The following is a 26,819-nucleotide window of genomic DNA, read 5'->3' on the forward strand; positions in this document are numbered from 1 at the left end:
GACCTTAAGTCTCCAAGGGTGACAGTGGCTTCCATCAGAAGGCTGTCTACAAGAGTTAGGAGGTTAATAAAAGAAACAGAAGGATAGAGGGAGATTTCCCAGACTCTGCGCTCCCCTTGGGGAAGTGGCAGTTTAGGGGTGAGGACAAAGCCCACTGATGTGTCCGAGTCCACTAGTTCTCCAGCCTCTGCCGTACATCAGAGCTCCTGGGAGAGCATTTTCAAAATGTAGAGGGTTGTGGAGGTGCAGCAAGACCTCCTGAATCAGAATCTCAAAGGGCATGGCCTGGCCTTTGGAGTTTGTTTTCAAGTCCCCAGGGCCCTCAGCTGCCCAGCGGCCCTCAGAGCCACTGTCCTGCATCGTCTTCTCCTGGGCGGTTGCTAACATCCAAAGAAGCTGGCAGAGAACAAGCCCGCAAGAATCAGTCACAGTCAGGCAGCCCTCCAAAAGCCAAAGACACGTGCTTTCATCCTGCTCAGGTCAGAGCCAAAGAAGAAATAGGAATGTGGGGGACTTCCCTGGCAGTGCAGTGGGAACCCGCCTGCCAATGCAGGGGACACGGGTTCGAGCCCTGGTTCGGGAAGATCCCACATGACCCGGAGCGACTAAGCCCATGCGCCACAACTACTGAGCCTGCGCTCTAGAGCCCGCGAGCTGCAACTCCTGAGCCCGCGAGCCACAACTACTGAGCCCACATGCCACAACTACTGAAGCCCGTGTGCCTAGCCCAGTTGGTATTGTTCAACTGTAAAAGTTTCATAAAATCAGAAGCGTTTATTAACGCATGGGGCAAACTGCCAGAGAGTTTTCTAAAACAAAACGTTTAAATTAATTTTATTCATTCAGGAGTATAACATTTTATTTAATCCTTGTGTGAATTTAAAATGACTGCCCGTGCTCTGCAACAAGAGAAGCCACTGCAATGAGAAGCCCGCGCACTGCAACGAAGAGTAGCCCCTGCTCGCCCCAACTAGAGAAGGCCTGTGGGAAGCAATGAAGACACAGCACAGCCAAACATAAATAAATAGATTTATTTTTTAAAAAAAGAAATAGGAATATGGCCAAAAGCAGTGTGACGTGATGATGTCCGCGCAACAGGGCTCCCCGGACCTCTGGTAGCTTCTTTTTTCCCTGATTTCTTCCCCCTCATAAGAGAAACTATCAGACCATGAAGTTCTCGGCAACCGGTAAAGCAGCAGCAAGGGTGCCTGACTGTAGGCTGGCCTTTCACAATAAAACCCTCTTCAAAAGAACCAGCAGTGTCCTTGGGGATAATCTATTTCAGCTCCTTCATTAATAGATTAAGAGGGTGAGCCCCGTTGGTATTGTTCAACTGTAAACGTTTCATAAAATCAGAAGCGTTTATTAATGCATGGGGCAAACTGCCAGAGAGTTTTTTAAAAACAAAACGTTTAAATTAATTTTATTCATTCAGGACTATAACATTTTATTTATCCTTGTGTGCACTTAAAATGACTGCTACATGTCGCCTTCTGTATTCCCTTTCCAAACAAACGTTTATGTTTGTGTTGAAACCCAAGATACAAACTGCCTGTTTTGAAAATATTTGGAAGAGGAAAGTATTACACCAGCCATGAACCGAGCGGTTTGCTGGGAAAAGCAAAGGACGAGACCTGGGAAGATTTCGCGTTCTCTGATAAGAGCATATCACTCAGATCCCCTGAGTCTTGGTTTACAAATCCATAAACAGTGCATTATGTGAGAGCAGAGAGAGTGCTTGGAACTGAAAATAAAGCTGGTACTAAAGTTCTGGTTAGAGAACGTTAGACATCAAGACTGCTTTGGTCCTCGAAAGAATTCTATTCACAAACTGCTGGACTTGGAGATGGTGCCTGCTGGCCAAGGCAGAAGCCTAGCGGTCTTCTGGTCCAGGGCTCTCAAACTGCAACCTGTGGCAAGTGGTGAGCATGAAATGAGTGAAGTGGGTCATATCCAGCCTTTTTATAATGCAAAACAATAGGTCAGAATAGAACCTACCATAATACATCTCTCATGGAAAGATTAAATACTCTTTCATGACGCTTTGTTTTCAGGTATGTGGCTGGGAGGTGTGGCAATGTGAGATATATGTCTTATTATAGACCATCTAGTCCAATACCTTCACTTTATAGATAGAAAAAGAAAATTAGACCACAGACATTATGTGACTTAAAGTTGCACTATTATTTAATATAACTTGAGAAAATCAATTTAATATAACTTTAAAAAATCAACTCTATCCTTTAAAAAACTCAGTTGTTCCCCAAATCTTGAGTCTACAAATGAGGACACAAATTTTCCTTAGAAGAAAACCCCAGAGCTTATTGGAGGAACAGTAACATCTGTTCCCATGGGCTCTTGGAAGAATAGCTTTATTCTGCTCAATGAACCGGGCTCTGTGTTAAGTGCTGTGTATGAATTACATCATTTCAATCTCCCACAATAAAACAGGTGGTCCCCCTTTACAGATGAGTAAACAGAGGTCCAAAGAGACTGCAGTCACTCCACTAAGTGGAAAGGCTGCTGTGTGAATTCAGAGCCTCAGCTCACTCGCTTGGTGGGACTTTCTCACTTTCTCCTCAATCCATAAATAGATGGACGGATAAAGAAAAATAGATTGATACCCAAATTCTAATATGTTCGCATGTATTTAGAGTTTAGATATTATATATCCTAAAAGTACAAACCTGATCAGAGAGTATAAAGACTCAGAGAAAAATCAGTGGAAAAGCAAACAATGTGAGGTATTTGAGTGAAAACTTTGCTGGTAGTGCAATTTTCTGTAAGGCTCAGGGTTTCTTAAAATTTAGTGAAGCAAAACCACTAACTGGGAAAGCAACAATTTTTGCAGTGATTTAAGTATGATGAGGGACTTCCCTAGTGGTCCAGTTGGTAAGACTCTGCCCTTCCACGGCAGGGGCCGTGAGTTCAATCCCTGGTCGAGGAATTAAGATCCCATATGCTGCACGGCCAAAAAAATAAAAATAAATAAGTACGATGAATCTTTGCTTCACTTTCTCGAGATAGGTACCCTGTGAATTTCAACTCCTTTGTATGTCACACCTAGGATATAATATATATATATATTTTTTTAAAGGAAAATTGCCACTTTATTAGGGAGGCAACCCTATTAAATAAATACATGCTCAGGAGAACTCATGTGACAGAAGTCATGTTATTCCTTAATGGTTATTATTGGCTGAAAATCTTTAATATTTAAAATGTACTATAAAATTTTTGTTCACATATACCTCATTTTATATATTTGGAATATACATTTATTTGGACATACCACAGAGACATTTACACAAAAGTAACTACAGTGTGTTTTATTAGTGACCAAAGAATTTTCAAGAGTGATTTGATCATGATAATAGAGAAAGAGAAATGGGCAGGTTGGAAAGAAGGAAAGAGAGGAAAAAGGAAACAGAGAGAAGGAATGAGAGTCATCAAAACCGGTCATTACAAAGGCCTTACAAATTACTTATGCACACATTCATTCCTGGTTTCTTGAGGTAATTTATTGGAAAAGTAAGATAATATTATGCATGTATGTAACCCACAAAGAAAGAGGACACAAGTGAATCTATAGAAACTTAAAAATAGTTAACGCTAATTTGCTTCCCCAGTTACCCTTATTGCTTACCCCTTTGTTTTTTGCTCTAAAATTTATGTCAGTCCATATAAACAGTGTTTCAATATAGTCTATACCATTATGCCCGTGTAAGTACCATCAGATGCACAGAAGTAGAGATTAGGAAAAGTCATTTGCCACTCAGACTCAATTACTGAATAGAAATAAAAATAATTTAAGACTATGCTCTCCCAATTACTCTTAGGAGAGCACTCTTTGAAATTACAGGGCAAAGAAGCATCGTGAAAAGCTCCAAAGATAATCTAGTTCATCCCATCCCTTCAGTCCATCCTGTCAATCTTATTGCCAGAGACACCACTGCCCCTCAAAGTATGGTCCTGAGACCAGCAGCATCACCTGGGAGCTTGGGAGAAATGTGAATCTGACTCCACTGCAGACCTGTTGGGTCAAAGTCTACATTTTAGCAAGATGCTCAGGGGAGTTGAGCGCCTATTAAAGTTTGAGAAGCATTGGGCCATAGCCTTGTAAGAGGAAAGAAATCCAGGGCTACCCTGGAACAGTTGAGATCCAAGGTGGAGAAAAAAATCCAAGATGTGATTTGGTGATCATTGTGGGACATATGAAATACTTGGAAGACATTTGGTGACACCCTTACAAGTCAGAACAGAAGGAAATTAAATTGTCTCGGGAGAGAGGAAGGTTAAGAGTCAGATAGAAAGAAACCTGAAATGCTTTATATTTGACCCATAGAAGCATGTGCGAGATCCTTTTAGGTGGATCAAGAGATAGCGTTTTGTTTCTATCACGTTCATTTTTCAGGAACCTCCTGTTTATGGCAAATGATACCGGTTTTTCACTTACAGTGGTGATCGACTTTTTTCTTTGTAAAGAAGTTTATTTCAGCTTTTTTAAGTGGGTCAATTTAAAGAACTATAATAATTAAATAATGGGGCAGATGGATTGCGGGTGGAACATGAGTGACTAGGAAGCAGGCTTGCTATCTAGGTCAATATCACATTTCACAGATGAGCACCATGTTTAAAAAGAAAGAGGGGACTGCCAACCTTTCTATTTTGCCCAATAAAGATATTTGAAAAACAGAGCAAACCAACTTTTACTATCTGCTCTCACCACATAAAAGAAAGAATATTTTTAAAACCCCGAAAGCAAGAAAGCAATATTAGCGAAAAAAGGATAGACCTTTCCAAGAAAATATGGTTGGGAATCTTAGAAGGATACGTACAGACGGGTCTAAAGTCCTTGTCAGACAAGTCTCAGAATTTAGTTTATTTTGGGGGGGGGGTGGATATAGGGTTCTAGAAAGTTATGAAGGTAGTATTGTGGCATCTGAGGGGATATCCCATGCCATGTCAAACACATTAATATTTCTGTAGTGAAACATGAATATTCACACTGAATTGATGAAGATTTATAGAACACCCATATGAAATCAGGTCAGCTTTTACCACCCAATAAGTTTTGAAAAAACTTTCAGTTTTCAGACGGTTTTGGATTTTGAAATTACAAATAAGAAATTGTGCTCGTGTATGCCCTTTTGCTTCTCATTTTGCCGTGAAGCAGGGTGCACTCCACCGCTCACAGGCACAGGTCCAAGAATGATGACCCGTGAAGTGTGTGTGTGGCCTCTGCTCATAATTTCTTCTGATTTTCCAGTTATAACCATAGCCCTATGGTCATGAGGTATATTAATTCATGTAATATTCTACGTGATAATTATTGAGGAGACTTCCAAATGATCAAATGGAAGCTCTATGAGGAAGGAATGTCTGTTTTGTCCACTGATGTATCCCAAGCACTTGAAGGTGTGCCTGATCCATTACAGGTGCTCAGTATTTGTTAAATAAAGGAAAGATCTGCAAGTTAACAACCCAGGCAAATACTAAAATTACCATTGGCAGCTCATGGATATAGAGAGTTGAGTTATGGGGTGTGTGTGTGTGTGTGTGTGTGTGTGTGTGTGTGTGTTCAGTTCAGAGCAATCTGTTTCTTTCTGTGAAAAAAATACATGTCTATGTGAATGCTTCCCACTAGTTCTACTGTTGTAAACAGAATTTGGCTAAGGGAATCCAGATGATGATGTCATACATTGAATCATCTGAAACTGAGTCAACACGAATAAGTATTGGGGACTGATGGTTATTTTTTAAAGACAATATTTAATTTTCTTTGCTATTTTGGATCCACGTGGTCTAAAAATAAGTGAGAGTTCAGTGAACTTTTAATAGGAGAAAAGACCGTGAACACAGTAAAATCATTCAGCATAAATAATAAAATAATGCTGTAAAATTTTTAAAGGAAACCGCTTAGCAAACAAGGATCCGAATTGATTTTCACGGTCACGACAAAATGTGACTTCAGCTGGATGAAATGTGATGGCAAAAAAAAAAAATAAGATAAAACCTAGTATAATCATGACTTAATTGTTCCAGAAAGAAAGTTAGTTTGGTTCTCTTCCCTTGACTCCTATGGGTATGGTTTTGATGAAAGTATGATTAAACGAACAAAACTTCTTTGCCAGGGAAAAAAGTATCCCCAAGAGTAAGGCAGTATCACTCTCTTTGAAGTGAAGGCAACATGTTAGCACATCGTAAATTATTGGCGATTTTTTCAGAACTAAGAAAATCCTGCAGGCACTTACCAACCACGTTGTATAGTGAAATTTTACATGGTTCATGATCCTCCTGATCCCAAAATTATAGAGCTCAATTATTAATAAGTAGCATTACCTTCTAACCCTAACAAGCCCTTGGCCATTATAATCGTAATCATAAACAATCATAATGATTGATTGCATTTGCCAGGCCCTGTATAATAAATATTAGTCATCTTACGAACTTATGAGGTTAGTATCACTGCCCCCACTCCCATTTTACAATTGAGGAAATTAGAATTCAAAAGGTGAAATACCTTTCTGAGTTTATACCACGGTAAGCGACCAGCAGATCTCATCCATATACTGTCTACTGTACCACACCACCTTCTTTCAGCAGCGTTTGCCGGTGAAACACTTTGAAAACCCGTGGCTCTCGGGTGTCAAGGTAACTGACACCCAACAGCAAGCAATTCCAATGATTATAATGCATGTTTCTGCATTTTTATCTTTTGCCACTGCTTATGACAGTAAACGTACCAATAAAGTCAAGAGAATGCATCTCAGATAATAGTCTTTTCTACTTACCATTCTTTTCTTACTTAGTTACTGAAATTGTTCCTTCTGAAATAGATTTGTGGGCTTTCAGTTGTCCAATTAATTGTTTTCTTGTACTATGTGATATCTTATTTTTTTCTTTTTTTAAAATTTGTATTGGGGTATAGTTGATTTACAATGTTGTGTTAGTTTCAGGTGTACAGCGTAGTGATTCTCTTATACATATACATGTATTCATTGTTTTTCAGATTCTTTACCCATATACGTTATTACAGAATACTGAGTAGAGTTCCCGCTGCTATACACACAGGTTGTTGGCTACCTATTTTATATACAGTAGGGTGTGTGTTAATCCCAAGCTCCTAATTTACCCCTCTCCACCACATTTCCCTTTTGGTAACTGTAAGTTTGTTTTTGAAATCTGTGAGAAAAAGAAGAGATACATGTATATGTATAACTGAATCACTTTACTGTACACCTAAACGCTATCACAACATTGTTACTCAACTATACTCCAATAAAAAGTTAAAAACAAAAAGAAATCCATGAGTCTGTTTCCGTTTTATAAATAAGTTCACTTATATCATTTTTAAATTAGATTCTACACATGAGTGATATCATAAATAATGAAACAGTTACAGTTTTGCCAGGCACTACCAGAAAGGAAGTACAGAAAATCTATAATACAACCTAATTTATTTTAAGCAGAGACTCTCCATATGAACAGATCAAAGAAGGAAAATATTGTCATAGAAGTGAAGTGTAATTAAAACTATAAATCATCAATTCATTCCTTTAACAAATGCATTGAGTACCCTGGTATGTATTAGAAATTGATGCAGGTGCTTGGGAGTATATTACATTTGACTTAGTAAAACGATGCTGACTCCTTAAAATGAAAAGAGACTTTAAAATATCCTGTTAAGGCTGATGTTTGAAATAAAACCATAAAGGCTAGAGATTGTCCCTTCAGTCACAAAATACGTGTAACCTAGAACATCGCTGTATTGTTTGTTGCCAAAGTTCGAACTCTGCACCCCTGGGGGTCTAGGAGATGGTTCTAGTTGGGCCCAGGATGACTGTAGGCAGTCTGATTAGACCAAGGCCAAAGCCTCAGGGCTGTGCCCACCACCCTTACAACCCTTAATTCCTGCCCATCTCTTCACAACAGCAATCAGGCCTCAGGCCACTGGCTGTTCCTCCATAATTGTATCTACCTACAAATTAATAGCCTTGTTTCATATTCTATACTTTTGATAACCTAGACAGGATTTTTCATTTAGAGTTGTGCTCTAAAATTGTCTTCTTCAGGGACTTCCCTGGTGGTGCAGTGGTTAAGAATCTGCCTGCCAATGCAGGGGACGTGGGCTCGAGCCCTGGTCCAGGAAGATCCCACGTGCCACGGAGCAACTAAGCCCGTGCGCCACAACTACCGAGCCTGCGCTCTAGAGCCTGTGAGCTGCAACTACTGAGCCCGCGTGCCTAGAGCCTGTGCTCCACAACAAGAGAAGCCACCACAATGAGACGCTTGTGCACCGAAACAAAGAGTAGCCCCTGCTCACCGCAACTAGAGCAAGCCCACGCACAGTAACAAAGACCCAACACAGCCAAAAATAATAAATAAATAAATTTCTAAAAAAAAATTAAATTGTCTTCTTCAAAAAATTTAAGTTTAAAAAAAAGTGTAACTTGATTGGGAGGGAAATATCCAGTACAGTTGTTCTTCAGATGTAGCCAAAATTATGCAACTTGTACTTACTTGAATGAGTAACATTTGGAAATGTTGGTTTTAAAGAAATGGAGCTGAGACACGTGTCCTGGCCCTCTGTCCTCCACCAGTGAATCTTCTAAGCTGGACCCCCTGAAGACCTCAATTTGGTTTTCCTAGAAAGTGTGAGAGTTGAGCCAGATAAACCTTAAGAGTTTCCCAGTTCCAAAATTCTGTGCAGGTGACCAACCGCGAGGATGACCCAGGACCAACATTTAGCTGTTTAGCGGGTCTTCCTAGCAAACGGGGACTTCATTTCCCCCAGAATGACACTGGGCTTCTTTAGGGGACTTTTGACTATGTTTAAAACAATAGTTAAACCTGCTAGTTTTCTACCTGTAGAATGCCTCCATTCAAAGAGAATAAAATAATGGACATCTTTTTAAGGAAAATGACTAATGATTTTGTCTCAAGAGTCCTTACCGTGAGGCTTCCTGAGGTGCATAAAGGTTCCCAGGCTGGTGCTCTCTCTCTGTTTTGGACTTCCCTCGTTTCTTTTCCTAACATTTTAGAAAGTTTTCGTTTACAATTACGTCTGCTCAATACTAATTTTAGCTAATAAAATGCAAACAGGTTTTGTTATGTCATGCCTCCTCTAAACCCTAGCTCTGCACACCCGCTTCAAAATAATTCCCATTTTCTCTTTTGCCTTAGGGCCTCTGTGTCTCCTTCAGAGTTGAGATGGGCTGTGTAAAGAGTCAGAACCCCCAAGCCCATCTCCCCTGTGGGTCCATCTTCCCCCCTATTTCCACCTCCCTCTGATTTAGGTGAGGCCCCATGGACCCTCCTTAGTATAGATATTTGTGTACTGTTTTATCTACCCTGAAGAACTGACAGCACCTGAGGGCAAGATTAAGGAGCAACACTTTTACAACCTTCAGAGCCTTAAATGACGTGAGAGATGAGTGGCTATAGTAAATTGAATCTAAATATTCACTCTGTTGTTCTCCCAAATGATGAGAAAGAGGGGGAGAGGAGAAAGAGGGAGGGGAGGGGAAGGGAGGAGAGAGTGAAGCTGATGGGCAGGGAGGGAGGTAAAAGGTGAGAAGTGAGGAAGCAGAGATAAAATGGTTCACAACGTGTGGTGCCTGGACCACCAGCAGTAGCATCACCTGGAAATTTGTTAGAATTGAAGAATGGGGGGACTACCCATCCCTGACATACAGCATCAGGAGCTCCAGAGGTGGAGATCCAGTGGTCTGTGGTCTGACGAGCCATGCAGGTGATTCTGACGCAGCTAACTTTGAGAATCATGGGTACAGACCTTCCTCTCACCTGTTTTCTCTATGAAATCTCTTTCACTCCCAGGCCAGTGCTTATCAGACTTCAAGGTGCATGTATATATATATATATATATTCTTTTTCAGATTGTCTTCTCTTCTAATGAGAACCTCTGCTTCTATCTGGTAAAAAATAAAAGTATTCTGTTCCTCCCGGGTCAAAGTCAGAGGGCTGTTTCTTAAAGAATATCAGAGATGCTTTCTGTTTGCCCTGGTAAAACCCCTTTAATAACCTCACGCCACAGTGCAGGTTCCCACAGCTGACTGCTTTCCAAATTTAGCCAAACCCAGGAGTGGACATTCTAGAAAGGTCCAAATTTTGTTTTCATTACTGTCTTTTCCCTCCTTTTCTAGAGCTGCAAATCCTGGGAAGTGAAATAGGGGAAAAAGAACAAGTTCTGACTTCTTTGGTTGTTTCATAAGCCACATGCATTACAGGTTGGTGTAAATGCCCTGGTTGAAACAAAACCAGTGATGGTTTGATTTTGTAAAAGAGAGGATTGTACTTGGGCTCCAGCACCAAATATCTTCCTGGGATATAGAACTTTTTTTTGGCTCAGATCCTACTCCACTCAGTTATACTGATTAACTAAAATATCCAATAAAAATTTTACTCAGAAGAAACGATGACAAGTTATTAGCCATGCATGCCTAGAGAGGGCTATGTTTTGAACGTGTGTCTCTAAAAGAAAAAGTTCTTAGACAAGAGCATCCAGGGGAGAAGATATTTTGAAAAAACGAAGCTTGCTGACCCTCTTGAATCGAACAAATAAATTTTATCAGGGGGTCTCAAATGGTAGAATTCTAAACATTTCCGTGCAAGTTAGGTGAAAATTCATGCTTTAAATAATCAAACGATGTTAAAGATGAAAAGAACCTTCGAAATAAACTAATCATGACTCTACATTTTACAAAGAGCTCCAAAGAGTGCAGAGACTTGTCTAAGAGCTCCTGGCTGATCGGGACACAGGCGAGGCTAGAATTCATGACTGCCAATTCCCAGCCCGGTGCAATTTCCAGGATGCCATCTGACTTAAACCTCCATGTCCCTGTGAACTGACCCATCGTTAGCTGCTACTCCAGTTCCTTTTCAGACCCTTTCAAGAATTGCACGGATGCTAGCAATGCTTCTATTAAGCCCCGGCTGGAAGAGCTGGGAAGTATCTAATTTCTAGGCAGCCTGAGTAATGGCATTATAGATAGATGCTCATAATGTTAACACCCAAGACTGCAGGCTCACTTGATTAAATGGCAACATGGATCCCTTTACTTTCTGTTATTTTGATAATTAGATGGTATTTCCAGCTCATCTTTGACCTGACACTTGTATTTCATTTTTTTTTTTAAACAACTATTTTATTTATTTATTTTTATGGCTGTGTTGGGTCTTCGTTTCTATGCGAGGGCTTTCTCTAGTTGTGGCAAGCGGGGGCCACTCTTCATCACGGTGCACGGGCCTCTCACTGTCGCGGCCTCTCTTGTTGCGGAGCAGAGGCTCCAGACGCGCAGGCTCAGTAGTTGTGGCTCACGGGCCCAGTTGCTCCGCGGCATGTGGGATCTTCCCAGACCAGGGCTCGAACCCGTGTCCCCTGCATTGGCAGGCAGATTCTCAACCACTGGGCCACCAGGGAAGCCCTGTATTTCATTTTTAAAGTGAGTCAGGGAGTGAGTAATTCACTATAGTTTTACAGAACAAACTATACCTGTAGGTCATTAAAATTTAAGAAAGTTACTCCCTGTGCAGTAATAAACCTAGTTAAAGTGTCTAGCACATCATGCATGCTTTTTATGGCCTGTGTGCTTTTCAAAGAGGTGAAGCAAGACAAATTGTGGAAAAGGAAGATGCAATACTGCCTTAGAGTTGCAGTTTTAAATGTTTTGCCATTCAATAGAACTGTCTGTTACCTTCTATGTTTCCAAGACATAAAACTCTAGCCTATATGATCACATTTTTAAAAATATTTCCTTTTCATTTCCTAATGTGAGTAAATACCACCCATTTGTAACAAGTTAAATAACATTAATTCTGCAATGCTCAAATACATTAGATGTTGCAAAAAAGAAAAACGCGTAGTTTTAGAAGAAAATAATTCAGAAAAAGCTGACCAAAGAGGGATCAAAATTATTGTATAAATCATAAATGTATATATCAAAAAATTAAAATTTTTACACTTAATTTCTTCCTCATTTGGCATCTGTGCTCAAATCACTTGTCAAGGTGAATAAACTAGAGCTGGAACACAGAAGCTGTTACCCTTAATCAGAAATAATTTAAATATATATATTTTAATATTATATAATATATTGTGTTATTTAGAATTTCATTTACATAATTTACGTACATACATTTTACCTTATTTCTTATATTTTTCTGTATATATATATATATATATACATATATATATATGTGTGTATATATATTCATTTTAGTAAGCTGTGTCTGCCCGGTTGACTAAGGGACAATGTTGACTCTTTTTTTTTTTTAATTGTATTGGATTATAGCAGATTTACAATGTTCTGTTAGTTTCAGGTGTACAGCAAAGAGATTCAGTTACACATATACATATATTCATTCTTTTTCAGATTCTTTTCTCGTATAGGTTATCACAGAACATTGAGTAGAGGCCCCTGTGCTATACAATAGGTCCTTGTTGGTTATCTATCATATATAGTAGTGTGTGGATGTTAATCCCGAGCTCCTGATTTATCCCTCCCCCCCTACATTTCCCCTTTGGTAACCATAACTTTCTTTTCGATATCTGTAAGTCTGTTTCTGTTTTGTAAATAAGTTCATTTGTGTCATTTTTTTAAAACTAGATTCCATATATGTGTGATATCATATGATATTTGTCTTTCTGTGTCTGACTTACTTCACGTACTATGATAATCTTGGTCCATCCATGTGGCTGCAAGTGGCATTATTTCATTCTTTGTTATGGCTGAGTAATATTCCATTGTATATATGTACTACATCTTCTTTATCCATTCATTTGTTGGTGGACATTTAGGTTGCTTCCGTGTCCTGGCTATTGTGAATAGTGCTGCAATGAACATTGGGGTGCAAGTATCTTTTCTAATTATGGTTTTCTCCGGATATACGCCTGCAATTTTGACTCGTTCCTGGGCATAATATTAGTAAATCATTAAGACTTCAATTCCTCTCCCACTTGCATTACATGTTTCTGTTACTTTAATTCAAATCAACAACATCTATTAGCAAGAAGGCAGCATCTCCTACTTGTGGAGAAATGACTAAGACAGTCGCTGATTATGAAGCAACATGTCGATATTGTCATAATCCCATGTCCTTCCGAGGGACAGACTGTCTCTGTTGCTCTCTGTCTCCCTTCCCCCACTCCACCCCCTCCATAGGTTCATGCTCTATCTTTTAGTTTTCTTCAAGCTTGATTAGGAAGCTCTGTCCAGACCTTCTTTTTACTCTAGTAGAGCATAGGGAATTTTTCTTGACCTTTTTCCCACATCATCTACCTTTGTCTTCCTCTCTGAGTACAGTTGTGGGCTGAGTATTGGCTTCCAAAGTCATTTCTTTGCAAGAACATGCAAATGTGGAAGCCCCAGTACAGCAAGTCGCCTTTGCTGGGGACCCGGGCTCAGCTCCCTCTTCTCAATCCCATTCGATCTCACAAACCAGGGTCTCCTCCACCATCTGGAGTGGACCCATGACTGTGGGCTTCAGCTCTTTCCCTGACTTGAATCAGAGCCCATCCTTTGCCAGCATCCTGTGATCATACATAAGAGCTACTCTTTCCTAAGGTGTTTTGCTTGAATTTTCCCAGGACTACCTCTGCCCCTCCCTCAGATCACTACTTTCCAAGTCTAAAGATATCCTGAGATGGTCTCTGGGTTCAGTATGTTCACCTTCTTTCCTCTGTATTGTCTCAGGTGGAGGCATGGAGTTACAGTGCTCTAGTCCTCTGCCCAACACCTTTGAAGATGAGGTTATGGAGTTATATGTTTGTTTTGTGGCTGCTGGAAATATTTTATTTTGGTTTGTTTTATTTTAATAAATTTTTTTTTCATTCCTTAAGTGTTAAAGGAGGGAGACCCCATGATCCAACTTCACACAATGATCTTTTCTCCATATCACCTCAAAAATCACATAAGTTTCTCTACAAAAATGGCACAGATTTGGAAAAGTTTAAATGAAGATTAAAACTTCCATACCAAATATTTAATTTCATTATTGATTTTATGATTATAAGAGAATGTAATTGTTGAAAAAATTTAATATAGAAAAGTATTGTAAAGGACACATTTATTCTCATATCATTTGGTGTGTTTTCATTTAGTATTTTGCTTATCTGTGGATAGTTTTTAAAAATTGGATTTACACGACATATGTGGTTTTTTAATTTTGTTGTTTGTTTTGCCTATAACAGTATGCTATGAGCATTTAACATAGCATTAAGTATTTTGGGGAAAAAAAAGGTTTTAATCATTTGGAAGCATGCTAATGTATTTAAATAATCCCCTATTATTGGACATTTTTGCTACTTATAATTTTTATTAACATTAATGCTGGGATCTATATAAATCTGGATATATTTCCTTTAAAATATGTTATTAATAGTTATAATAAACCATGATTGTTATACAGTGCTATAAGGGAGATAAAGAGAAATCCTGCACAAGATTAATTGTCAGGACATAAAATTTTGAATAAATTTAGTTCTGTGTCTCTTAGTGCTTGTTCCTCATAAATTTAAGGTCGAAAATCATGTGAATTCTGGTGAATTATTTAATGAAAGTCACTGAAGCATTTCCTAAGTTGTTTTTACATTGTTTTCAGAAAGTATCCCTTTCTCTGCCTTGATCAGTGCCCTTTGGCTTTGTCTGCAGAGTTCAGAGTAGCATAGTGATTCAGTGCACAAACTCTGGGGTCAGAAGGACCTGGGATCTGTTCCCAACTGTGTCTCTTGTGGGATCTGCTGCCTCCACCACACCTCCCTCTTCCCCCCTTCTTTCATTATGGTCCAATGACAGTGACTTTTCTTCTGTCCCTCAAGCCGACCAAGATCATATCCAGCTTGGCCTCTGATTCCTTGAGACATAACACTCTTCCCCCAGTCTACTCATGGCTGACTCTTTCCCGTTCAAGGGTTAGTTCTCTGCTCAGATAATGTTCCTATTAATGTTCCTGGAGTCATTCTCTATTCCATTACTCTGCTTTGTTTTCTTCTTAGTACTTCTCATCACTTAAAAGTATCTTAATAATGGCTCTAAAAATAGTAATAATAAAATAATGGCTCTGACTGATGGTTTTATTAGCTTGCTTCAACACCCATAATTCTCTTCTACCCACCTGCAGCTCTGGTGCCCTTCTGCAGTGAGGGATACTGCCCTCTTGTGGACTTTTAGGATATTGCTACTAAAGGCACAAAGTAGTTTCATTTTTCGCAACCACAGGCTTGTTTTCTGGGGACCCGGTGTGAGAGTGGGCTGGACTCCAAGTGTCAAGTACCTGAAACTTACTGATTTACAAGTGGCAGATGAATACATTTCTAATCTATCTGAAACAGAAATGACTTAACATGTGAAACAACCCTGGTGTAATAATAATATTAGTTACTATTCAATGAGTATTTTCTTAGTACAAACCACAGTGCCAAGGGATTTTCATATATTATCTCATTTAGCTTAAGCATTGTCAGCTGGGAAAACAAGGCAATAACTTGAGACATATAAAGAAAGCTTTCCCAAGCCTCGGAATAAAACTGGTTCTCTATGCCCAAGCTTTGTCTGCAACTTTTTTTGGGAAAATTAAAAAAAAAAAAAAATGACAAGGTGGAATAACAGTTATTTTGTTCAGCACCAGAGGGGCCTGAGTTCTTGACTCAACTCCGATGCTGACTGCTGTGTGTCATGTAGAGATTTGTTTGTCTTCTCCAGACCTTAGTTTCCCCAAATGCAGAGGCTGAGGGCCCTTTCAGTTGTGAAGTGCTTTCAGCAATTATGCTCAACAAGTGCCAAGGGGGTCAAAACATCATTTCTTCATCCTTCCCAGGAATGGTGGCTCTTTTATCCTAAGACTAGGACATCACTGGTGTATGTTTATTATATGCCATGTTAACCGTCAGTCAACACCTGAAAATTCTTATTTTATAACAAAGTTACTTCTTTAAAGCCCCTAGAGGTAATCTTTCACTTATGTTATCATTTCTTCTTCTTTTCTTTTCTTTTCTTTTTCCTTCCTTTTGGGGTACGTGGGCCTCTCACTGCTGTGGCGTCTCCTGTTGCGGAGCACAGGCTCCGGACGCACAGGCTCAGCGGCCATGGCTCACGGGCCCAGCCGCTTCCGCGGCATGTGGGATCTTCCCGGACCGGGGAACGAACCCGTGTCCCCTGCATCGGCAGGCGGACTCTCAACCACTGCGCCACCAGGGAAGCCCTTCACTTATGAATGATAGCTATGTTTTGAATGTAATTAACGGTTTATTAATATAATTATCCATGCCTATGTTTAACTCAACAAAAATCTATTCTGTAAACATGTTTTGAGTACCCACTCTGCCCTGGTGCTGGCATGAAGGAAATATCAACAAAAGAGATAACTGTAACCCGTCTTCATGAATTCTACTATCTAGTGTGTCATGACATCATTTCCAGTATCACCTTCAAAAATAATTGGGGGTAAAATGTCAAAATGTAAATGCTGGGAAATTAAATATATTAGTTATATTATACATGTTGATGGCATCATAATATAGGTTTTAAAGCATCTGCTTTGGGGACTGTCAAATTTCTTTTCAACTTCTTATTAGGTCTTGAGAGAAAAGAAAATTGGAAACATTCCAGCAGGCAAGTCGGGATTGGCAGAATGCCGAAAACTGCAAAGTTTCTTAATATTATACCTAAATGGTTGTAAGTCATAAAAAAGCGGAAGAGTAATATCATCTTGTGTTATGTCTGAAACTGAAAATGGAATGCTTTGCCTGTCGATATCATACTAACATCTGCTGTCTTTCTGTTCTGGGCCCACATACTATAGAAGACAAGTTCAGTTCTAACCCACTACCTAAATTGGCTGAAGGGAGATTAGCCAGAAATAAATTCTGCAAATAACGATGCCAAGTAACTGCTGTGTGCCTAGCACTGTTTGGGGGCACAGGAGATAGAGCAAGGAACAAAATAGAGGGGGAAAAATCCTGTCCTCGTGGTGTTTACAATCTAGTGGGGAGAAATAGGCAATAAATAATCTAAAGAAATAAATCATATTTCCAGAGAGCGCGTGGTCCAAGGCAGGAGTGTCCTGGGGTGTCCGAGGACCAGCAAGGAGGTCAGCTAGACTGGAGTGAAGTGAGTGAGGAAGAGAAGCAGGAGGTGAAACGGAGGTCGTGGGGGACTTTGGTTTTTATCCAGAGTGTGTTAAGAAACCATTGCAGGGTTTATGCAGAGGGGTGAAATGAACTGACATATAATTCAGCCAGTGGAGCCCACCAGTGCATGTTTTTAAAGGATCCCCTCTGGCTGCACGCTGAGAATAAAATGTTGGAGACAGGGGTGAAAGCAAGGAGACCGGGCTATTATAATAATCCAGGTGAGAGATGATGACAGTCATGTTCAAGGTGGGAAGAATGTTTTGATTCTGAATCATTTAGAAACATGATTTATAGTGATGAGGAAGACAGTGGGTGGAACGAGTTCATCTGAGTTTTGTGGCAGGGGAGGGGGAAATGTGGAAGTTCTGGATTTAGTTTTAGACATGTCGAGTTTAGTGTGTCCGTTAACATAGACAATTGGATATACAAGGAGAGGTATATATGTGGGGATGGTATCTAAAGCCAGGAGCCAGAATGAGATCAGCAAAGGAGTGAGGACAGATGTAGAGCCAAGGATGTCCCAGGAGTGAGGCCTGGAGCATCTCAATGGCTAGAAGAAAAAGCACCAGAAAAGACTGAAAAAAAAAGTGGCCCGTGATTGGGGAGGAATATCAGGGAAGTGTCTTACCCTGGAGGAAAATAGAGGAAAGAGCTTCGAGGCAAGGTGGCAATCAGCTGTGTCAAATGCTGCTGTTAGTCAAACCGAATGAGTACCATAGGATTCAGCGATATGGGGACCGTGGGGAGCGTTGCCTTGACCAGGACAGGGTGTGTGAGTGGTAAGAGTCAAGCCTGATTGGAGAGGAAGAGGGGGAGACATCGGAATCAGGGAGTGATTAGTGTATAGTCTACAACCCTCCTGCTGTAATGGGGAGCAGAGAAACGGAGTGGAAGCTGAAGAGGAAAGTGGGGTCCAGAGAGAGAGACATTTTTTCACTTTTTCTTTTAATTGGAGTAGAGTTGCTTTACAATGTTGTGTTAGTTCCTGCTGTACAATGAAGTGAATCAGCTACATGTATACACACGTCCCCTCCCTCTTGGACCGCCCTCTCACCCCCGCCCCCATCCCATCCCATCTAGGTCGTCCCAGAGCACCGAGCTGAGCTCCCTGTGCTATACAGCAAGTTTCCCCTAGCTATCTATTTTACACCAGGTAGTGTATTTATGTCAATCCTAACCTCCCAGTTCATCCCACACCCCATGTCCACACATCTGTTCTCTACGTCTGCATCTCTATTCCTGCAAATAGATTCATCTGTACCATTTTTCTAGATTCCACATAAGATCCAAGAAATGACATGTTGGTTGGTCAATAGTTTGATTCAGTGAATACGGGGCAAGTGATGAGGCTGGAAGGAAAGGGGAGAAGTGGTGGAGCAGTGTCCCTGAGTGGGGGGACTAGGGATGGAGTTCACAAGTAGAGAGGTTGACCTTAGCTAAGACTATAACCACATCACCTACTGCAGTGGTTCTCAAAGTGTAGGTGCCGGGGCTTCCCTGGTGGCGCAGTGGTTGAGAGTCCACCTGCCGATGCAGGGGACGCGGGTTCGTGCCCCAGTCCGGGAAGATCCCACATGCCGCGGAGCGGCTAGGCCCGTGAGCCACGGCCGCTGAGCCTGCGCGTCTGGAGCCTGTGCTCCGCAGCGGGAGAGGCCACAACAGTGAGAGGCCCGCGTACCGCAAAAAAAAAAAAAAAAAAAAAAAAAAAAAATAGTGTAGGTGCCGATCACTAGCAGCAGCATCACTTGGGAATTATTACAAGTGCAAATTCTCAGGCCCTGCCCCAGATCTCCTGATTCAGAAACTCTGAGGTGGCGGCCCATATAGTACAGATGCTAATGTGGTCCTGGGAGTGTGGGAAATCCTCTTCTGGCTACTTCTATTTTCTTAGGGAAACAGGAAGGACATTAGCTGAGGGTAAGGATGAAGGAGAAGTTGTTGGAGATTTGAGGAGACAGGAGAGGTTTGCAGTGGCTATCCAGAATGGGACGGTTAGTGATCTAGGGAATATAGTGAAAGTGCCTGGGAACATGAGGTGCCCACCTGAGGGTCACAGTCCTGTGTCTACACTGACACAGTCAATTTGACTGTGTCATTTTCTCCAGCCATGTCCAGCTGGAGTTGACAAGATAAAAGAGAAATCCAGAGGAGGCATAAATGAAGAAACTGACTCATCTCTTATAAATATGAACTTTATAAGTAAACACTGCTTTCCAGCTTGGAAATTGTACATTTCCTGAAGACCAATTTACCTCTTATTCTTAAGGTCCAACATCCAGCCTGGAGGCCTGACCTGTTTACTTCTTGGTGGAAGAGCAATGTCTACAGTTTTGCCACCACTGCAGTTTATGGGTCCCAGGGGGTGCATCTGACTCAACAGTCAGATGGCAAACTAGTCAGAGCAGGGACATGCACCCAAAGAGCACCCAGAAAAAGCTGTTTCTTCAGTTCCTCCCCTGCCCACCATATTCCTCTTTGGACAAAATTCTTATTTAAACCAAAGCTTCCCAGTCATGAAAGACCACATATTGTATGATTCTGTTTATGAGGGATGTCCAGCACAGGCAAATCTCTACACAAGAACTAGCTTAGTGATTGGTTAACGCAGGGGGAATAGGGGGCCGGGGTGGGGGGTGATAGCTAAGGGAGGTCAGAGTCTCTTTTTGATGCGATGGAAGTGTTCTAAAAGTGACTGTGGTACATATATCTGTGAACATACTGTAATCCATTGAATTGTACACTTGATGTGGGTAAACCGTATGGTATACGAATGATATCACAAACGTGCACACACACATTTAATTACTTATCTATAGAGATGAAAATCAAGGACTGATTGAAAATAAATCATGTAAACATATAGGTGAATTCTTTTGCATCTGTCTTTAAACAAATAGAAGAGCTTCCTTCAAATGCTGAGGGCTTTCTAATATATATATTTTTTAAAAACTTATAGTCTCTGATATGGAAAATAACTTCCAGTAGTTCAGCTTTTATTTCCTTTAAAAAAAAAAAAAAGGAAAGGAAGAAGGAAAGCCAAGTCCTGCTCTGTGGTGCTTTGTTGTGAAAAACTTGGACTAAAAGCTGCTGCTAAGTCCATTTCTCAAAGCTAGATCCTCTCTGAATGATCAAAACAAAGGCTCCCAGGCGTCTTAAGGTGATACGTTCCTCTTTTATCAAAGTGGCATAAGCTGTTGAGGACAAATTCATTTCTGCTTCTGTCAGCTTCATAGCTGAGCTCTAACAGTGTCCTTTATTTCACTTTTGCATTAACTTTTTTGCTCTAAGCTTGGGGAACCACACTCCTTTTCATGCTATTGTTGACATGTGCAGCTTGTCCCTGTTTTAAAACATGCTGGCACTTACTTACCTGTTGTTCCTGGTGATTTAAAGTGACACAGGGAGCTCAGCTCGGTGCTCTGTGATGACCTAGAGGGATGGGATGGAGGGGGGCGGGGAGGTCCAAGAGGGAGGGGATATAGGTATACATATAGCTGATTCACCTTTTTGTACAGCAGAAACTAACACAACATTGTAAAGCAACTATATACCAATGAAAATAAAATAAAATATTTAAAAAAAAATAAAGGGACTCCTCAGTCATCCATGTCGGCCAATTTGTCTTTGAGTAGCAGAGTCCCAAGACCATGCAGTCTTGTCTTCCAAGACAAGATGTGTTTCTGGTAGATGTTTATGAAGAAGTTACTGGACGCTCCCTGAGCAGCATGGGACTCAGCAGCTGGAGCAAGAAGGAAGCATTAGGAGGCCAAGTTAGCTTTTCAGCCAGTGGCTCTGTGACCTTGGGCAAGCCACTTCATTCTCCCCTTCCACATCTAAAAATAAGGGGCTGAGTCAAGTGACCTGTGGGGTTCTTTCCAAAGCCGACCTCTAGAAAAGGCATGAACTGCTTGGGAGGTAGAGAGCTGGGACCCCAGAGTCTGAGTGAGCTGGTTGGAATTCTGGTTTGCTACTTACTGGTAACCGCATCCTGGTTCTTCAGTCTCTCTAAGCCTGTCACTTCCCGGCTCAGACCTGCTGCCTAGGTACCGCCTGTGAGTTACTGTCTCACACAGGGTCAGGGCTATTGGTATTCACAGTCATGATGACTCTGTACTCAACTCAACACAAAACCAAAAGAGGTGGCCCCGCACACTTTCGGGCTCCCTGGGGAACAGGGCTGGCATGTGTGAGATTATTAACCACACGGTACTAACTACAAAGCACCAGTCCAGGAAGGGCTGGACAGTGCCATGGAGTTTCAGGCAGCGGAGTTCAGGACCGGGAGTGTTGGTTGAGAGAAAACGTAAGTGAAGCTCTCCTTGTTTGTTTCTGTCCTTCTGTCCCGCTGGCTCTCCCAAGTTTATTTTGGTTTTGAAACCAGGCCCTCCCGGGGGAGCTAACCGAGAGCAGACCCTTCAGCCTCTTCCTGTCTCCAAGTCTCCAAGCCTCGGCCGGGGAGGAGGGGCCCACTTGGTCCTGAGGCTTCGCCCGCCTCTCTGGGTGCCCTTTATACGCACCGCCCCCCTTCCCGCACTTGATCTCTAGACTGAGTCCTGCTTCCTAGCCTCCTGCCTTGCCCTTCCTTTCCTCCTTCTCTGATCCGTTCAAAGGAACAGCTCTCCAATCCTTTGGTAAATAAAGCAATACAAACAGAGGGTTTTGATTTATTGCACCAATCGGATCTCAGAAGACTAGAGACCATGGTTCTTCACACAGTCTGTTCCTTGTCAGCACTCTCGCTGGTTTGGAGGTGTTGCTCTGGTCTGAGATGCTGACTTCTGCTTGGAGCTGAAGTTGAATACAGGGCTGTGAGCGCTGGGCTCCTAAGCGTGTGACTGCGGGACATGGCCCCATGTGTGTTCCCAGGCCACATCCACTCGCTCTCTCACTGTTTAATTCATTCCGTGATTCGTCACGTGCAAATCATGGAAAGTGCTTCCTTCTTCTGACCCATTAAGAGGACTGAACATTCCCCAAGAAGAGGAACTTGAATATGCCGCTATTTAGATCAGGAGTCAGCAGACCCCGGCCTGAGGGCCGAATCCAGCACTGCCTGTTTCTGTAAAAGTTTCACTGGGCTGTGCTCATTCACTCATGCATTGTCCACAGCTGCTTTCACACTGCATGGCCACTTTGTTTAAAAAGAGATTACTTGGCCCCAAAAGCCTGAAATATTTACTCTCTGGCCCTGTTCCAATAAAGTTTACCAAGCCCTGTTTCAGATGTAGAGACACTTGACATGATGGTACATTGAGGATAGCCATATAAATTATCTATATTTCTTTTTTCCTGTGAAGCATGTGTTTTTCTACAAATCTTATAAAGATCCTTTTCATTCTGCCATTAAAACTAAAGATATCAATAGGAAAATCTTGATAATCTAAGACGGTCTCTCTCTGAATGTTGAGGCCATTCATGGAAGTTTAGGGCTGGAAAGAGGCCTTAGTATCATCTAATCTGGTCTCATCATTGGATAAGTTGGAGAAACTGGAAACCCGAGATGGATGTCCCCAAAGTCCCATGACAAGTTATGACTGTCACAACCGATGACCTAGGGCTCCCAGCTTCCTGCCCACAGCTTTTTCTGGCCTGCTAAAAAGTCACTGAACAATAAACAACAAGGTCCTACTGTATAGCACGGGAACTATAGTCAATATCCTGTGATAAACCATAACGGAAAAGAATATGAAAAAGAAGGTATATATGTATAACTGAATCACTTTGCTGTACAGTAGACATTAACACAACATAATAAGTCAACTATACTTCAAAAAATAATTTTTTGAAGTCTAAGACTTTTTTTAAAAATGTCTCCCACTACTATATATAAAATAGATAACTGACAAGGACCTACTGTATAGCACGGGGAACTCTACTCAATATTTTGTAATAACGTATAAGGGAAAAGAATCTGAAAAAAACATATATATAGCTAAATCACTATACTGCACACCGGAAACTAACACAAGATTGTAAATCAACTATACTTCAATAAAAATTAAAAAAAAAAAACAACCAAATACAGTTCTCCTCTGACTCATTCAACACAAATGCCCACAGTGATTCTTGAAAGGTAAATCTGATCATTTCCTCTTCCTTTACTTAAAAGACTTTGACCTATTCCAGGGCTTCCCTGGTGGCGCAGTGGTTGAGAGTCCGCCTGCCGATGCGGGGGACACGGGTTCGTGCCCCGGTCCGGGAAGATCCCACATGCCGTGGAGCGGCTGGGCCCGTGAGCCATGGCCGCTGAGCCTGTGTGTCTGGAGCCTGTGCTCCGCAACAGGAGAGGCCACAATAGTGAGAGGCCTGTGTACTGCAAAAAAAAAAAAAAAAAAAAAAAAAGGCTTTGACCTGTTCCAACTTAGGATAAATGTAAAATCCCATCTATGGCCTGAAAGACCCTGCCTGGCCTGGTTTCTGTCTGCCACCCAGCCCCATCTCATCCCATGCTCCCTACCCTCTGTCAACCAAAAAAAAAAAAAAAAAATTGCAGGAGGCTATAAGAAAAAAAGAGTTTATTTGGGGATCTTAAGAAACGCAATTCAGAAGACACGAATTTGGATAAAACCGAAGTATTCCAAGGAAGAGAAAGAGTCAGGGACTTACAAAGGTATAAGCCATGAGGGTTACTCTGACACGAGAAAGGAAATATTTGTCCTTACAGGATGGCTGTCACGAGTTGTTTTAGAGTGAGGGTCTGCTAAGTATCTTGATTTTTATTTTTGGTACTACAAGGTGTACTCATTTTATTTTATTATTTTTTTATTGAAGTATAGTTGATTTATAATGTTTCGGGTATACAGTAAAGTGACTCAGTTATACATATATATATCTATGTATATAGATATAGATTCTTTTCCCACGTGGGTCATTACAGTATATTGGGTAGAGTTCCCTGTGCTATACAGTCAGTAGGTCCTTGTTGGTTATCTATTTTATATATAGTAGTGTGTATATGTTAAGCCCAAATTCCCCATTTATCCCTCCCCCGCTTTCCCTTTTGGCGATCATAAGTTTGTTCTCTATGTGAGTCTATTGCTGTTTTGTAGATAAGTTCATTTGCGTCACTTTTTTAGGTTCTGCACATAAGTGATATCCTGTGATATTTGTCTACATCTGACTTACTTCAATAAGTATCCTGATTTTCTGGCAGATTCTACACGTGTTTCATCCATAGTCAAAAGGGCAGATTCCACCCAGGCTGAGACACGTCTAAGTCCCTCTTCCTCAATGGCCTCCCTGCTCCATTTTGGAGAGCTCTCTCAGCAATACCGACTTCTTTTTACTTTTCCTCGCCCACCTCCCTCTTCTGCCGGCAGCAGCCTCCCCCCACCATCCCCATGTATGGGCCAGGCTCTCCCTCCCCTCTCCAGAGAGCCTAGTCTATTCCTAGTCTTGGGGTTGCCCCTCCCCCGATTCCAGCTGGGCCACGCCTACTCATTTTTTGATCTCATCTCAATGGACACTTTTAGGAATCTCATCCCACTCACCACTTCTAAGACTTCCTTAAGTCAAATCCTGCATTTTAGTCTTTATTCTATTCTATTCTATTCTATTCTATTCTATTCTATAGCATAGCTGTAGTTTTATATTGAATTAGTTATAATTAATAATAAAAATTATATATTTTAATTATAATAAAATAAGATATAATTAATTAATATGTTAATATAATAAAATAATATATTACCAAAATAATATAATGTTACTATAATAAATATATTGATAATTAACATACCGCTACTTATAAGAATAATATTATAATTAACTAATGTAAAGATAATAAAACAATGGTATAATAATAATTAATAACAGCATAGCTCTAATTTTACATTGAATTGTATAATTGACTTAATATCTGTTCTCTCCCCAAAGCTGGTAAGCACCATAAGGGCAGATATTCTGTATTGTTTTTATTTGCCTAGCACCTAGCACAGTGGTTGATCGATATTAGGTGCTCAATAAATATTTCATTTCAGAAATGGATAGAGGGAGAGAGGGAAGAAATGTTGGATGGGCAGATGGACAGTCATGGCATGTCTGAGCTAAGATGTGTGCTTTAGCATAGGTACTAGATTGATGGGATGAACATTGTACAAATTTTCTATTCACTAAGAGCAAGGGAAACATAAGCATTTGACAATGGGATTGTTGAAGTCGATACCTGGGACATCTCCATGCTGTTTTTGCACTCTTCCCATGGACACTCTATTTTTATGGGAATGTAGTAATAATAACAAGTACAGTGCATGTTTCTTAACTACCACAACTATTTCTCAGATGCACACTTGTGGCTTCTGATTCATCCATGTTGTTAGGGAGGAAAATCCAAGCTGTCACAGGCTTATGAAAAGCCCTGCATTCTTCCCCGCTGTGATTTTTCATGACTAATGTCATTAAACGACCACAGAAACTAAGCCGTTGGTCACAGGAAAATAAAAATGGTGTTGTGCTGGTTGTGTTTGGCACAAAGCGTTTGTCGGGGCAGCTATGCATTTGCATGTTGAGGACCCCTAGAATGAACTGCCTTATAGCACTCAATCATGTCCAAGGAATCGAGCCTTTATTAAAAAAATAAAAAACAGCACCCTAGGGACTTCCCTGAGTGGTGCAGTAGTTAAGAATCCGCCTGCCGATGCAGGTGACACGGGTTGGAGTCCTGGTCCAGGAAGATCCCTCATGCTGCGGAGCAGCTAAGCCCATGTGCCACAACTACTGAGCCTGCACTCTAGAGCCCGCGAGCCGCAACTACTGAGCCCACGTGCCAGAGCTACTGAAGCCCGCGCACCTAGAGCCCGTGCTCCGCAACAAGAGAAGCCACCACAATGGGAAGCCCGCGCACCGCAACGAAGAGTAGCCCCCACTCGGCACAACTAGAGAAAGCCCGCGTGCAGCAATGAGACCCAATGCAGCCAAAAATAAATAAATAATTTTTTTTTTTTTAAAAAGAAAAGGGAAGAGTAGCCCCCGCTCGGCACAACTAGAGAAAGCCCGCGTGCAGCAATGAAGACCCAATGCAGCCAAAAATAAATAAATAATTTTTTTTTTTTAAAAAAAAGAAAAGGTCTTAAAAAAAACCAGCACCCTATAGCAATCAACTGACTCCAAAGTTTTGAGCCTTTTACTACATGCCTTAGGCAACTAGGATGCTTAGGTTGACTCCTACACATTTAAGTTCATGCTCTTCAACAGTTATCTTAGAAGAAATAGAAAAAAAAAATTTATTTCAGTGGCACTGCCCTTACTCTAAATATCTGCATCTCTTCCTTGGGACTGCCCTCAAGACCAGGAGTCTATGCTTAAACACATCCTTAGTCTTTTGAGGGTAAATTTGACTTTTTGAAAACCCAGTGTTATGAAGAATCAAATCTGGTGAATAAAATCAGACATCAAGCTGAGTAATAACATTTGGTCCAGACAAGGTTTAAGTCCAAAATGATACAGGTTTTCTTATGTGGCGAGCAAAAACAAAAAAGCTCTGAAGAGCCAACTGGTTTTCTTTGGGGAGTTCCAGAAATGTTGCCAGCCATGGAAAACACGCAAAGCTTCATCAGAGGACAGGGCTTACAAGTTTGAGGTGTTTGTTTTAAAACTCAATCTCATTTCTTCAGAGATTTGAACCGGCTATCCCAGGGGCCAGGCTGGGCTAGCAAGATGTGTTTTATTT

The 26,819-nt window shown here is 41.1% G+C and overlaps 1 protein-coding gene across 7 annotated transcripts in view; it reads left to right on the forward strand.

Annotated features, from left to right (window-relative positions):
• Positions 1-26,819, forward strand: part of THRB (thyroid hormone receptor beta) — a 392,434-nt gene that overhangs the window by 228,571 nt on the left and 137,044 nt on the right. Inside the window, exon 1 of one of the 7 annotated variants that reach the window (XM_079923064.1) lies at positions 10,233-10,250. The exons of the other annotated variants lie outside the window; for them this stretch is intronic. The gene's annotated coding sequence lies outside the window, so the exon portion shown is untranslated. Of the gene's footprint in view, positions 1-10,232; positions 10,251-26,819 lie in introns of those variants that run through there. 7 annotated transcript variants of the gene reach the window in all.

Source organism: Stenella coeruleoalba (genome assembly GCF_951394435.1).
Source record: "Stenella coeruleoalba genome assembly, chromosome: 5".
Classification (NCBI taxonomy): Eukaryota; Metazoa; Chordata; class Mammalia; order Artiodactyla; family Delphinidae; genus Stenella; species Stenella coeruleoalba.